Source organism: Pleurodeles waltl, chromosome 5 (genome assembly GCF_031143425.1).
Source record: "Pleurodeles waltl isolate 20211129_DDA chromosome 5, aPleWal1.hap1.20221129, whole genome shotgun sequence".
NCBI classification, from domain to species: domain Eukaryota; kingdom Metazoa; phylum Chordata; class Amphibia; order Caudata; family Salamandridae; genus Pleurodeles; species Pleurodeles waltl.
In genome coordinates, this window is record NC_090444.1 from 1599620423 (window position 1) to 1599634008 (window position 13586).

Below are 13586 nucleotides of genomic sequence, written 5' to 3' on the forward strand. Positions count from 1 at the left end.
CCAACTCAGTTGATGAATCTGACATGAAGAGATTGAACGAAGTCTGGGCTAATATGCAGCCTTGTTTCAGCCCCTTTGTGGTTTGAATCCTTCTTGACAGATGGTCGCCAGCTCACAGCTTCACTTGGATGCAGGTGTCTGTATGTAGAGGAATCAACTGATTCAAAAGACTGGATGGAATATTTATTTTAGTAAGTTTGTCCCACAATTTCTTTCTATCTATATGGTAGAATGCTGAGAAGTAATCGATGAAGCAGACGTATAATGTCAAGCTGGCATCTTTTACAGCGTCAATCAGCAGGGAAATAATTTGTACATTTGTGTTAGCCCCCATGTGCTTACTCACACCTGTTTGATTGAGGGGGATGACTGCATTTTCTGCCATCCAATCTGTTAATTCAATGTACAGTAGTATTTAACATCATTGTATTTTAGGGCAACCAGCCTGTATTTTTTTGGCACCTTCTTGTCACTTTTCTTGAAAATTGGGGAAATAATTGACCCCCTCTAAAAACCTGGGATTATTTCAATGTAACGGGTGCAAGGATCAGCGTCGGACAGGACGTACCCCGGGGGCACTGCTCAGAGTGCCTGAGTAAAGGTCAAACCTCTACGCCACGCCAGCTCCATGGCGCAGGGGGCGGGGCCTCAACAACCAGGAAGACGCCGAGAGGCAGGAACAGGATGCCGCTGGGAAGGCGAGGAGGTCGGAGAAAGATGCGAGGAGGACGGAGAAAGAAGCGAGGAGGACGGAGAAAGAGTTGAGGAGGTCGGGAAACGAATGAGGAAGACGAAGACTGAGAGCGAGACCACCTGAAGGAGCCAGCCACGTTTCAGGAGGAACGTGGCCTCACCAGGTACGTGCAACGATCTAGGGAAGGGAAGAGAGAGTCAACAAAAAGACACAAAAGTGTGAAGCATTATTTGTTAGGTCACTATTTTTCCTTTTTATTTACAAGACCTATTAAAACCACTGAAAGGACAAAATAAGAAAGGACACTGGGTGAACGAAAAGCAGGGTACTAACCTAAGAAAGAAGTCGGACAAATTAAAGAAGACGTAAGAGGTCAGAAAACTAGAGTGAAAGGGCCTCAGACAAAGAAAATAGGAGACTCACTAAGAAACTAACAAATCACAGAAGAAAGGGGCACAGAAAAACACAAGAAAGAAGACAGAAAAAGAGAAAGAATAGCCATAGGGGAAAGAGTAACACCTACCATAAAGACAAACGTACCTTTTAAAACGGGCTTCTTCTTTTTCTCTCCCGATAATGGTGGACCACCTTCTGGATCCCTGAGGCGCCAACACGGAAAAGAAAAAAAAAAAGAGACAATAAGGAACAAGGAAGAACAAACAAAAAGGAAGAATATAGCTTACAGACATACAGACAAGTAGAAAAAGAGAAAAGATAAATAAAGGAAGATACAATTTATTGGAAAAGACAAATAAAAAAAAGAGAAAACCATAAACTTAAGTTGCATACTTACGTATCCATTTGTACTTACCTGTCACAAGTGGTGTAAGAAGTGGGATTAATACTGGACTCATCTGCTCACTATAATAAAGGGCATCTAGATTTAGCTATAGGCGGTTTCCAATGTCTGCCAAAGCTGGGAGAAGGACGGATCCAGTGTTCGGCATCACTCCAAAGGTAGAGCCACTCAGCCTCCCTCTAGGCTGGTCTCGCACTAGTACAGGAGGACACACAGCTAATCGTCTGAAGCCGTCATTCCCTTCACTGGGTCCTTCTTTCACATCTCATCCAGCTCTCTCTTGGTCTCATCCTCCATCCTGCGGATGTCCTCCATGGTCAGCTCCACCCATCGGTCTAGCCAGCAGAAGAGCTGCCAATGAAAGTTGGTAAAAAGACGGCATTCTTGCTTATGTATGAAGTTCTCCACTTTGTTCTGCAGGCCCCGCCACTTGAACTTTACAGTGACTAGTTTATATGCACAAATGTGAGGACAGTCCCTCTGCTGCCCCAGCACCTTCTTCCAATCAGGGCCCAGAGGACCACGCCCAATCTTCAATGATTTGTATTTTGATGGGTCTTCATCTGGTTTGTAATCCTTTGTTAAAACCTGGTGTCTGTCAGCAATGCCAATATGAACTACCTCCACATTCTTCCATACTTCAGGCCCCAGTTTGTGCACATTCTCCTGTGTACCCAGATCCGGTTTGTGCCAAGTTTCAGTTTTTATCAGGAAATCATCTTTTATGTATTCGTTTGTAATAAGTGTTCTGCAGTATGGGCAAGCATTCCAGGCTTTTTCATGCATGGTCAGAGCTTCTTCAGGAGCCAAGATCCTCACATATGGTTGGACTTTGCTGTGCAGATTGTAGATCTTATGATTATACTGTACTCTTTCTCCATCTTTTTTCGTACGGTTCATTCTTGAGCACTTCGACCCCTTCACCACCACCAGTCTCATTTTTACTGGCTTCAGCTGCAGAGTACAGCTGACCCACTTGGTACTCTTTGACACTCAGCAGCAGGAGAACTCAGAACTCCTTGATGAGAACCATGGCGCCTCCGTTGGGTCTTCCTGAAGGGCAGTGGCGATTCCACTCCTCGGGACCCAGTATCACTCCAAGCCCGGGTCTCCAATACCCCTGGCGTCCCTTACGTTCCTTTCCACTAGTCTCCCAATATTACTGTCTCCTGTTTTACCTAATGTGACCTAAGTCTCCCAGCCCCACCTGCGATCGACTCTAATACTGGTCTACAAGTTCTCTGCTATCTACTGTCTCCGTCACCTGGGCCTCACGACTGTCCTGCTCACTGCTTCTTCATCTAGTCTCAAGTGCCCCACTTTCATTAGCACTTCTCCGCCCTAGGTCCCTCTGTCCCTTCGGTTGCCTCCTAGTCCATCTAGCTGTTCCAGTTCCTCTGTTCTCTTGGTCATGAACTGCTTTCCCCTGCCTTCTTAATGAAGGTCTCAGGCTCCCCTTAGCCTCTCGGTCTTTCTATGTTACATCAAGCTGCCAGCCCTCAATTTCATCCTCCGCTGATCCGGAGTTAGCTTCTCCCAATGATTTAGTGAAGTTGTCCGAGCTAGTTGTTACTTTTGGTTCCCGCCATTCACTTTTCTTCCCAAAGATTCTTCGCCAGAACCTGCAGTCCTTCTGGATGATGAATTTTGCATTTAATCCTTTTATTGTTTATTGTATGTGTATGGAGTTAGGATCCGTCACTGGCCAGTTTAAATCAGCATGTTGCACATTCATTATAATTTCTTGTGGGAAATGTTCACTGTGATCTTTTGCTCCTAAATGAATATCTGCAATTTTGCACATCAAGGGAAGGGTTGCAAAAGTGTAGTCTATTGTGGTGATTGCTGGCCTGTTGTGAAGGGATGCTGCAGGGGGCAATCTCCCAGGAAGCGCCCATTCAGTGCACAAAAACCTAGATGTTCCATATCCCTCAGTAGAGTTTTGGCTAATTTAGTTGCTTTCCCACTTGCTACTTTCCTGGTGTGGGATGCTCCCTGTTGAAAAATGTTCTTCCAAGAAATAGTCCTCTTCTGTTGGCCCCAGCAAGTGCATGTTAAAGTCGCCCGCTAATATGAAATTTGACAAAGGCTCCTCCACTAGTAGCCTTATTAATTCCTCTCCCAGTAGTTTCAGTTCATTGATCTCATCATGTGGATGGAGGTACACGTTTATGAGCACCAGTTGTAGGTCATCATTACACTTTTTATATCCACTCTGAGTGATTGTGTGGCATTTGTTGAAGTTGATTTGGTATCTAGCACATTGACCTGTTAATGCTCTTTACTGAAGTATATATTGCAAGCCCTCCTTTTAAATGTCCAAATGTAGTGCTTTTTACAGCTGGGAGATGTTGTGTTTTGAATCTGTGTAGATGAAACGGTTGATCTAGACAAGTCTCTTGTAGGAAGATGAGATTGAAGTTTTGGAAGTATAGCCGTAGCTGAGAGTCCATTTTTTCCCCAAACCATTTATGTTCCAAGAGCATAATCATAAAAGGGTATTGTCCATTGGTGACTCTTTTGTTCCGAGTCAGGCATTAATACTCTAAATACGTATTGTTCTAGCTAGCCAACCCCAATCATCAGATATTGAGATACCAATCCTGGCTTGTCTCACCATCCAGCTGTAAATTGTCTCCTTGTGTACTGGAGATGTGCTACATGGGCCACTATGTACAGATTGTGTCTTTGTCGTTGTGTGCATGGGGCAAGGGGCATGGCTGCTCATTGCCTTTCAGAAGCAGAGGTTCTGGATGACCTGTTTCTTCCTAGGACATCACTTTGATCCCCCAGACATTCAGTTGTGCTTGCTCGTCCATGATCATCTTTGCTATTTCAAACAATCCCCAGGTTGCTTTTGTTGCCTTTTTCTCTAAGGTGTTTGTACTATTAGAATTCAATTGTTGCCATATCACTGGATCCTAAATACACAAGCCTGCAAATCGATGTTGGTAGTCTCAGAATATTTCTTCAATTGATGATTTCCCCCCCGGCCTCCAGACTTCTACTCTGGGATAAACCGGATAGTACAGGTTTCTGACTGTGCCTGTAAGTCATAAAAGGAGTTTGTTGATATACCTACTCTTCACTTTTTGGTGGACTTTATACCCCTGTCTGTACTGATTCCAAGATACTTTCATTAGTTAAGAGTAAAGTTGAAAGTTCCTCCTGTAATGCTGCCATCACCGCCTCTATTGTACTTGTTGTTCTGTCATCCTGGCTTTTGCCTCCTCTGCTCCCTTGGGCCTACTCAGCTGCTTCGATGTTAGTACCAGGCTGGTTAAGGTTATTTCACATGTTTGCTGTTGTTATTTTACTATTTGCCCTGGACTTATTATCGCTAGAGCCGGTTTGGAAGAATGTTGTTATGTCCTCCTTTTCCTACCCTTCCTCCACTGTTTCTGCCATTGCTTTGAGGAACATGCTGCTGTTGTTCCTGCCTCAGCCTTCTCTGACTGCCCTGGCTGTGGGGAATACTTCCTGATAGCTGATTCCTCCAAGGGTCCAGGTGAGACCCCATCAGTCTCTTGATCTTTGGTGTTTACATTTTTCTGAGAATGATCTTAAGTTTTTGAACATTTTCCTTGCTAGTTCCATCCCTCTCAACCTTCTCAGTAATTTGATCAGTTGTTGTGATAGCCAGCATGGGTATTGCCTGAGATGCTGCCCTTGTGGTGTTGGTAGCCTCTTTTATATCAGACAGGAGATTCCCCCATTATGGCCGGTAGTATTGATAGTTTGTCAACTATTGTGATACAATTGCAACATGATTGAGTTAGTTATGTTTCAGTCTGGGCCTTTCTAATCAGATTATTCATGTCAGATAGTTTGGTATCGATATTTGAGACATGTATAGCCAGAGAGTTAAGGAGAGATAGTTGAATATCTATTTTATTGGATTGGTATTCCATCACATTGATTGACAGTTTACATAGTGTTTAATAAAGATGTCCATAAATTGTCTGTCCCATTCTGCTTCTCCTTAGTGATCGTAGTTTCCGGCATTTTGCTGCCCTTCTCCTGAGATACTTCCAGAGTATATAAAGCTACCAATTCTTCCCACTCTTGAGTCGTCTGATATGATGCATTTGATGTGTCACCAATTGCAATCTCAATGTCTGACCTCTCATGCCTCTCTGGGGGGGGGGGAGTTATTATCGGGGTGCTATTTGAAGCCTGTTTTATGGATGCGAGTGTAGCTAGGTAAGGTTCACTGAGTTTGTCTCCATTACGTGACTTGTCATGTAATAACTCAGGTTTGATAGTGCTCTGTGAAACTTCATTTACGTTGTGATGCAGAGATCGTCTGATTTACAACCGCCTGGGAGTTCTTTTGCTTCTTGAAATTTTGAACCAGAGCTTGTTATCGGTTTTTCCTTGAGATAGGTCTCCATGAAGGTTACTTTGTGTAGGTTTTTACGGGCACAGAAATATCTAGCAGCAACCTTCAACCAGACGCTGAAACATCGGTTCATGCTTTTCCGCTTTGGGTTGATGAAAACGAAGGATATGGTCCCTTCATGGAAACAGCAGGGCCTGACACACTCCTGTCGACTGTGTGGGTACAGTAAAGAGTCTTTAGAACATATTTTTTGTGTGTGCCCGGCCTTGCAAAACCACAGGACATTTTATCTGAAAAACATTTTTAAGACACTGAACTTACGCTCATGTAGACCGGCCATCATTAGCTGGCACAGCGGACTCTCAATCCCGTTTTCTTGTTTAGGGACCAAATTCATGGTGCAGGCCCAGAAGCATTTAAGCATTTAAGATGCTCGCTCAGCTTCACTCATCTATTATTAAAGTGTTCGCAAGGGAGCAAGAAAGTCCCAAATTTAAGTTTAAGACCAAGTTTTGGAATCAGTGGAGAACATTTTAGTTATGCACAACTCTTTATCATGCCATGTTTTAGTTTTAAGCTTTTATGTTTTTACGGGTCTCCATTAACATAATGAGAAGGCAAAGTTTTATGTCATTATGTATTTTTGGAATTGCAATGGTTTTAATTAACCGTGTCAATAAAAAATAAACTTTCAAACTTTCAACTTTGTGTAGGTTTCTCTGTTTCCACTGGAGATATTGAAGGTGCACAGGGATTTAGTGGCAATTGTCCAGTGGTGTTTGAGTTTTGTAAGATAATGATTGTTGGTTCAAGCGGGGCCCTTGTGACCCCTGTCCTCTCTGGGAATGTTGCATCATTGCAATCATTTTTCTGTATAGTGAGCATTTCTATGGTAGTCTCTGCTATAGAGTGATTAACAGGGAGTGTGCTTGTGTTTTCCAGAATCAAATAAATTCTTTGCCCTTCAGGTACCGCTGGTCCTTGGTAGCCTCCAGTACCTAGAGATCCTTTTGCATTGCTTTTGTTTCCTTTGGTCATGAATGCTGGCTTGGCACCTAAGATGTTGGTCTGATCTATAACCACTGGGTACAAAACGGGGATGTAAGGCCGTTGAGGCCCTCATTGCTTAAACATAACACAGCCCCTGCATCTTCCTCAAAGGCAAATTGTGTGTAAATCTTCGGCTGATACCCTGTTGTTGTGGGAATTGTAGCACATTCTATGGCTAAGCAAAATCGGGTGAGGGGGTGAGCCATTTTTCTCTGCTAGTGTCCTTTTTTTGGTTGCTTCGTTTGTCCCTTTGCAGTTCCTTTTCCTTTTATTGGTTGTCAATAATCCCATTTGCCTCTCTCTCACTGATCTCATGTTGGTGCAATCTGCCTAGTTGAACCTCTTCCTAATCTCTTCTCCTTTGAGCCTCCTTGTGAACAGCCTCAGATCCCACGGGCTTAGGTCTGCGCAAGTATAGGTGGATTGCTGGATCTCTGGTTTACTCCTTTTGTATGCTTCTATTGTGCTCCTGTTGTACTCCTATAGTGCGATAACATTGGGGAAATTGCCTAAGTTTATTAGATTGTATTGTTCATGTGGAGGAAGGGAGAAGAACCCCAGCTGGAGTTTGGTAAACTAGCTGGAAGAGGCTTCAAAGCCGTTGAGGAGTGTCAAATGCAGGCACGTAGGTGAGCCAACCAAGCTGCAACTACTCCCAGCCAAGCTGGGCCATTTCTGCAAGGACAGCGGCTCAGACTTGAGAACTCCTGTGCTCTCCACACCCTGCGTAATACTCCCTCTGCTGTTGACTACAAGAAACTGCAGCACCCGGGGAGGAGCCTCAGGTGCAGGAGTGCAAAAGAGATGCTGTTTTGATGTCCAAGTGGTCTAAGATGACCCACAATGACCCAGGACCACAGGAGTCTAGGGCAGCGCAGCCACTCCCCTGCAAAGGAAGTTCCAAGGACACAGGAGGACACTACAAGGTAGCAGCAGGGTGACAACAGAGTAACAGCAGGTGATGCCGCTGAGATGAATCTGGGAGACGTCTCTCGTATCTCTAGCATATCCGCTCAGTTCGAATCCTCTCTGGCCGTGCCTCAGTCGGCCAAGCATGAGTCAGCCAAGATGCTGGCCTCTGCTGGCCCGCCCTATATGAGTAGCTTGTGGCAGCGGTGGGGCCAACCAGCAGGCAGGAGCAGAGACACGGCCTGATAGTCCAATGTTCCTAGCATGGACCGCACTGCACTGACGTTTTCCAAGTTCCGCCTTCTCACCTTGCTCCATTTCCTCGCATGAATACCCACAAATAGTCCGATAGGGAGCTTCATAACAAATAAGTCTCCCAAGATGGCCTTCAGGGATAAACAAGCCCAAATGTGGCACAAATATCACCCAAATGTAGCCCAGGTATAGCGCAATATCAAAAGTGTGCAAAGCACTTAGGCCCTCATTATGACTTTGGCGGTCTATAAAGTAGACCGCCGAATCCTGGCAGCCACAAGACTTCCTGGGATGGCGGTCATCCGACCGCCATATTATGACTGCTGACGGCTCTCTGCCTGAATTTGGGCGGAGAGCCACCAGCAGCCATACTGGTGGTCGGCGATGCAGTGGAGGCTGCTCCACTTCCCCCTCCATGTCATCACAACACCGCCACGCCTATTACGAGTTGGTAATGGCGGTGTTGTGGTGACGGGGCGCTGGCGGTGGAGCAGGCCACAAGGATCCTGTCCCCTCCCAGATGACCACTGTGCAAAGGAAAGTGCCCGTCCAATGGGGGAGGGGGGTTTGTGTGATTGGAGGGGGGTGGTGTTTATGTGCGTGTATGTGTGTGATTGTGAGTAACTGTGTGAGTACGTGAATGGATGCGGGGTTGGTGGGGGGGTGGTGTGTGCGAGTGTATGTGTGTGTCTGTATGTGTGTGTGAATGCATGATTGTGTGTGTGTGGTGCGTGCATGCTTGGGTGGGGTGGGGGTGGAGGGGTCTCTAGGGGCGTACGGGGGACCGTGGCTGTGTGGTGGGCCTAGGAGGGTGGTCACATACTGGACACAGGAATGTAAATTCCTGTTGCCAGTATCCTTTCCGCCAGGGATTTCCTGGCGGGGTTGCCGCCAAGGAATCCCTGGCAGAAAGGAGGCTCCAAATACCGTTGGAGGTCTATGGTTGACCGCTAGGGCGAAGGTGGACCACCTTGGCCCCGGCAGTCCGACCGCCCTGGTAGAACAGGCGGTGAACTGCCTGCTTTGCAGCGTGTTTGCCGGCATGGTCATAATCTGGCGGTCCAGCACCGCCACGCAGACGGAGGTGTTACCGCCAGCGTGGCGGAGCTGGATCGCCAGAGTTATAATGAGGGCCTTAATATTTTAGTCTTTTTGCAGTTTTCGATAGTGCAGACTTGACCCGAAGCATTGGAGTGCTTTACATGAGCATCTGTAACATTACACAAGGACACATTCATTTTGGTGTAAGGCATGAGGAGATTAAGGCGGTCATTCTGACCGCGGCGGTCGGTGGTCGCCGCCCGCCAAGCGGTTCCCGCCGAAAGACCGCTCCGCCATTCTGGCTTTCCCGCGGGGCTGGCGGGCGACCGCCGGCCGGCCCAGCGGGAAAGCCCCTTCAACAATGAAGACGGCTCGGAATGGAGCCGGCGGAGTTGCAGGGGTGCGACGGGTGCAGTGGCACCCGTCGCGATTTTCACTGTCTGCAAAGCAGACAGTGAAAATCTTTGTGGGGCCCTGTTAGGGGGCCCCTGCACTGCCCATGCCAGTGGCATGGGCAGTGCAGGGGCCCCCAGGGGCCCCACGGCACCCGTTCCCGCCATCCTGGTTTTGGCGGTGGACACCGCCAGGAACAGGCTGGCGGGAAGGCGGTCGGAATCCCCATGGCGGTGCTGCAAGCAGCGCCGTCATGGCGGATACCCTGGGCCAGCGGGAAACCGCCGGGAAACCGCCGGCTTCCCTTTTCTGACCGCGGCTTTACCGCCGCGGTCAGAATCGCCCAGGAAGCACCGCCAGCCTGTTGGCAGTGCTTCCGCCGCCCTCCGCCATGGCGGTCATGGACCGCCAGGGTCAGAATGACCCCCTAAATGATTTGCCCAGAATCAAAGGATGTCGAGCTGATGCTAAAACTGGAACCTGGTTTCCCAGTTGCAAAATCTGCAGCTGTGGCCGTAGCGTCAAATCCTCTACCCTAAGTGTAACATATAATCATGTGATCAACTGGATAAAAGAAAAATAAAGAAAGCAAATATTCTTAAAGTGCTTTTTGCTGTTTGAAAACTCAGAAAATATTTTCTCATTTTAGTTTTTTAGAGCAGTAACCATAATTTCTATGGAAATAAGACTATTTCATTTTTATAAGTTCTAAAGGAAATGCTTTAGGTATGACAATTTTGATGACATCCATATGGTGCCAGGCATTCCACATTTTTGTAATAAATATAGAATGTTAGCAATCTAGTTGTTCATTAGAATACTGTGGGGAGGCAGAGGTCAAGGGCACAGACTCAGATAATTGAGGGCAGGGAGGATGGTGCAGATGTAACAAGTTGAACATGCTTGGTGAGCAGGAGGGGCAGTGGCAGCACAACAGACCATGGAAGGCAGGGGAAGGGGAGTCAGGAGCAACAAACCAATCGTGTAGGACAGGCAAGAGAGGCTGTGGCAGTATAACAGACCACTGAGGGCAGAAGGAAAAGGCAGTGACAATACAACTAAACATGCTAACAGACCTGATTTGTGCAGAAGAAGTCTGATGTTTTTAAGACGAAAAAGGGCTTTATTTTTTCTGTCTCCTTCTTAAAATCTCCTATTTTTCAATGTAGGGGAAAATCAATCTCACTCTTACCAAGTTCAAAATGTTGGCACGTATCGTACATTGGATCATGGAGGGCAAGTAAAATGGGGTAGGGACTTGGACTCGGATAACAGAGAGCAGGAGGGAGATAGGCCGGGACACCAAACTGACCTTAGAGGGAAGGCGTCAGGTGTTGCAGTAGCACAATATACCACTCTGGGCAAGTGCAACTGTAGTGCAGCACAACAGACCATGAAAAGCAATAGGAAGGGGACAGAGCCATGCATATGGACAACAGAGAGGAGAGGGGAAAGAGGCAAGGGCAGCAAACTGGCCATACCTGACAGACAGGAGGGACAGTTGCAGCATAATGGACCACGAAGATCAGGGGGGAGGAGTATGGGCATGACAACAGACCAGACAAGGCAGAAGGGAGGGTATAGGGGCCTGCACATGGAAAATGGAGGGCAGGAATAAGGGAGCAGGAGCAGCAAACTGACCATTGAGAGCAGGCGGAATGGTCACTCGGAGCACAACACACCCTGGAAGGCAACAGTAAGACTATAATGGCATACACACGGACAATGGCGGGAAGGTGGCCGCACAGGGCAGGTGGGAGGGGCTGTGGCAACACAGAAGATCATGCATGGCAAGCGTGAGGGTTAGTGGCAGCACAACAGCCATGGTAAGCAAAAGGATAGTGCAGGGGCATGGACAAAGGACCATTGAGGACAGAAGGGAGAGGTAGGGGTGGAAACTGACAACAGAGGGCAGGGGAAAGAGCTTCACAACAGACCATGCAGGGCAGGCAGGAGCAGCAGTTGCTGCACAACAGAGCATGAAGGGCAGAAGGGAGGGTCAGCAAAATGGACCATGGAGGGAGGGGATAGGGGCATGGAACTCAGACAGGCAGGGTAGAGGTGGCAGGGACAGGCAGCAGCCATCTGACCATGATAGGCAGGTGGGAGGGGCAGTGGCAGTTCAACAGCATACTCAGAGTGGATATGAGGGAAAGTGGGAGGTACTTAGTACATGGTGGGCAAAAAGGAGGGAGCACGGGTATGCACAAAGATATCAGAGAGTGGGGGAAGCTAAGCACAGAGGATAAGCAGGAGGGCAATGATGCGGCATAGAATTCGGTAACAAAGGGCAGGAGGAGTAGGCAGGAATATCAAGCTAAAAAGAGGGCAATGTCAATCCATTTGACCATGCAGGAGGGTGGGGGCTGGTGCATGGACTCAGAATACTGAGGGTAGGGAGGAAGTGGAGTGGGCCACAAGCTAACTGTTCAGGGCAGGCGGGAAGGGCAGTGGCAGAACAACAGCCACACAGGACTATAATGAGTGAGTAGGGGTATAAATTTGGACAATAGATGGCAAGGAGGACTAGGGACAGGTGCTGCAATTTTGTTGAGGGGGCAGGACACTGCCAGGCCAGAACCTGCATCCAAACACCCCCCACCATGCATCACAATAGGCATCTTACTTAAAATTAAAAAAAACTGAAAAATTCACTGAAAAAAAACAAAGGTTACAGGTGCATTTTAGTTAGGTCCAGATTTTATATGCACAAAACCATAGAAATTCAGCTGTTATAGTTAGAGTTATTTCAAGTAGCTATAACTCGTGCCCTAAGGTAACTATAACTTGTGCCCTCAAAAAGCACTGCTAATTACCCCAGATATTACATCACTTGTGACATCATTGATTACATCACTGTAACCTTTGCTGTAAAATTGTTGATGAGAAAACTGAGAAATTCTAGAGCTTGATTTAGACCTGGTGGTCGCACCACCAAGGGGCCAAGAAGAACGTCATGTCAGCAGTCTTAGATGTATTGTGTCTAAGCCAAAGACTTCCATGACGAAGCGCATTCCGTCGTGAAAGCTGCATCCGTCAGCCAACGTGGAGGACTCCAGTGCTGACGATTAGGTCCTCCGTTGCCGTTTTGACAGGGTCATACCACCAAGCTATTTAGATCACATGTTTGTGCTTGTAGTGTGTCAGAGGTGGGCCCATAATGGCGGTAGTCCATCGCAAAACCCATTTAGTCTAGTACTATGGCTATGACCTTTGATTGGATGCTGGCAGCTTACACCTGTTGTAAAGTGGACAGTTGTGAACACCTGCAAAACACACTATAAAACACACTCCATCTCAGAACATGATCTTTTACCATCACACTGCTGCAGATCATTTGGATGGAAGAATTGCCACACAAGAGACAGGTTTTTTTCTGTTTCTCTCCCTCTGTATTTTGTTGTTAAAATCACATTTAGTGGATTCTCCCTCATCATTTGGGCACTAGTTTAGTTTTTCTCAATAGTTCACTATGGCAGAGAGGAGAAATCCCTGTTTTTCACAGGGAGAGTTGTTTGTCATGGTGGAGGAAATCATAACAGTAGAGCCACAATTATGGTACTACCATATTCCAGAAAAGGCATTGTGGTCCAGAATAGTTGACAGAGTGAATGCTGTAGCTAACAATCTGCATACAGAGGAGGAGATTAGGGAGAGGTGGAACAACCTGCAGGAGAAAGTTAGTTCACTGACCTGTAAGCGTCACCTGGAGGCTGAGAGGACTAGTGGTGGTTCTCCCAGCCCTCATTACAACTCTTACCCTGGGAGGAGAAGGTCTTGCTGATCCTACATCCTGAAGGCTTGACAGGAATCCCTGGTAGATTTGAGTCTGGTAAGTTACATTTAGCAATGTCTCTACAATCACACATGGAGTCCTGCCCTTAAGTTTGACGTCTAATATGCTGCAACACCTTTAGCAAAACAGATATAGCTAAGTTTGACTCCATGAAATATATTGTGTCAGACCAATTACTAGCAGCATGGTTGTAGCTCTCCTTTTAACAATGTGCAATATGTATAGTCAGATTGTGTGTAGTTCCCCCTCGATTATTCTTTGCATGGGCTCTGCCTCTTGCTTTCTATCAATGTATGTTGTTGTTCTT

At 46.8% G+C, this 13586-nt stretch overlaps 1 long non-coding RNA gene and 1 pseudogene across 4 annotated transcripts in view; one reads left to right on the forward strand and one right to left on the reverse strand.

Annotated features, from left to right (window-relative positions):
* Window positions 1-584: 584 nt before the first annotated feature.
* The window catches only part of LOC138296617 (uncharacterized), a 98284-nt gene continuing 85282 nt past the window's right edge, over window positions 585-13586 (forward strand). The window contains exon 1 of one of the 4 annotated variants that reach the window (XR_011203871.1): window positions 585-857. This is a non-coding gene — a long non-coding RNA (uncharacterized lncRNA). The remainder of the gene's footprint in view (window positions 858-13586) is intronic. The other 3 variants (XR_011203873.1, XR_011203874.1, XR_011203872.1) reach the window with 3 other exon arrangements.
* On the reverse strand, window positions 1534-2579 carry LOC138296616 (phosphatidylinositol transfer protein alpha isoform pseudogene; annotated as a pseudogene).